At 39.5% G+C, this 1,555-nt stretch overlaps 1 protein-coding gene across 1 annotated transcript in view; it reads right to left on the reverse strand.

Moving 5' to 3' along the window:
* LOC108769799 (uncharacterized) overlaps positions 1-1,555 on the reverse strand; it is a 72,440-nt gene that overhangs the window by 20,363 nt on the left and 50,522 nt on the right. The gene's annotated exons all lie outside the window — the stretch shown is intronic.

Here is a 1,555-nt window from a genome sequence, read left to right on the forward strand (position 1 = left end):
TCCCAGTTTTGGACACAAAATACACCAGGAGCAGGTACATTAGCACGGATATTTCAATCGTGGAGAAGGAATTTTTATTCTGTGCAACTAATTCGAAGAACCGCACAAGGAACATAAACGCTTGCTTTATCGGTAAAAAAGAAGAATCCAGCATCCCCTTAAGCGTTTATGTTCCTTGCGCTGACCCCCTTAAGCGTTTATGTTCCTTGCGCGCGGACAAGAGCCCTTATGCTTTATGTACTATGCAAGATCTACAAAACGAGAAGTGGGGATGGAAATAAGGGACTCTGATTGGTTGATTCGCTTATGCACTATACCTTATGCGTTAAGGGCTTCACACATGAAATGCATAACAGAACATAAGCATAACATAAGGCTGCTAAACTAATGAGCATCTTATGTAAATCAATATGGCGACATTATGGTAGATGCTCATTGGTCCAGCAGTCTTATATTATGCTTATGCTCTGTTATGCATTTCATGTGTGAAACCCTTTATGCAAAAGTCTGTGCGGCCTTTAAGATGTGTTAAGCAATTATAAAGCACCGAGTGAGCACCCAGCACTTATATGCATGAAGTACGTGATAAAGTCTAGGAATAGTCGATTGATGTTTTTCTGCATGGTACTGTGACTCTATATTTGAGTCGGAAAATCAAATAAGGGGAAACCAGAAGAAGATTGATGTTTGAATGTAGCAGAATACCCAGATAACCAAATCTGAAGAGACTGATTTTGAATAAGGTCTGCTACCAATTTCTGATTGCAAAAAAACAACAAATTGACCACAGAGTTTGTACTATCAGACAATGTCAGCAAACTACTGTCAAAAATATTACGAAATCTGAAGACATGCTATGCCAGCAAATTGGTGACAGAAACCAAACAGAGTCTATTGCATAACCTGATGGCAGATTGGTAGCAGAAACCGAGCAAGATCTGCCATTTTATACGGTTTCGCCCCGAGATGAATTTGCTTCTCATGAAAAGAAAACATCCAGGAGTCCTATAAGAATTGGCGTATGTAAATCGAATAGGCAAATCTAGAGATTTCCAAGCTCTTTCGGAGTGTTTCTGAATCTCCAAATATTTTTTTGACTAGTTTTTCACTTTCTCAAGTGTATTTTGAAATATGAAGCTAATCAATAATACTTTAAACAATAAAACTATATCGATATTTTACAGTTTTCACACCAGTATATATATATAAATATGTAATTAGATATGTATAATTATATATACAGGGTGTTTGAACATTACCGGGTAATCGATCACGAGCAGGTAGAACGGACCGAATTAAATCGAAAATTCTTATACCATTTTGTAAGTTGCGCAATAGTTAACGAGATATTAACGTCTAAAGATAGTCGAATAAGCGCGTCCGGCCGGCCTACTGCTGCAGAATATACAATCTACCGTTCCCTCCGATCGCACGGCGCGTGAGTCGCTGGGAGTGGGAACTGCTATTAAACGTCTTCAAACCAGTGGTGCACATTTGGCTCCCCGGCAACACGAGAATCATCCCCACCACTCTCGCTATCTCGCTCCCTCTCGCG

Source organism: Trachymyrmex cornetzi, unplaced genomic scaffold (genome assembly GCF_001594075.2).
Source record: "Trachymyrmex cornetzi isolate Tcor2-1 unplaced genomic scaffold, Tcor1.1 scaffold95, whole genome shotgun sequence".
In the NCBI taxonomy this organism is placed as follows: domain Eukaryota; kingdom Metazoa; phylum Arthropoda; class Insecta; order Hymenoptera; family Formicidae; genus Trachymyrmex; species Trachymyrmex cornetzi.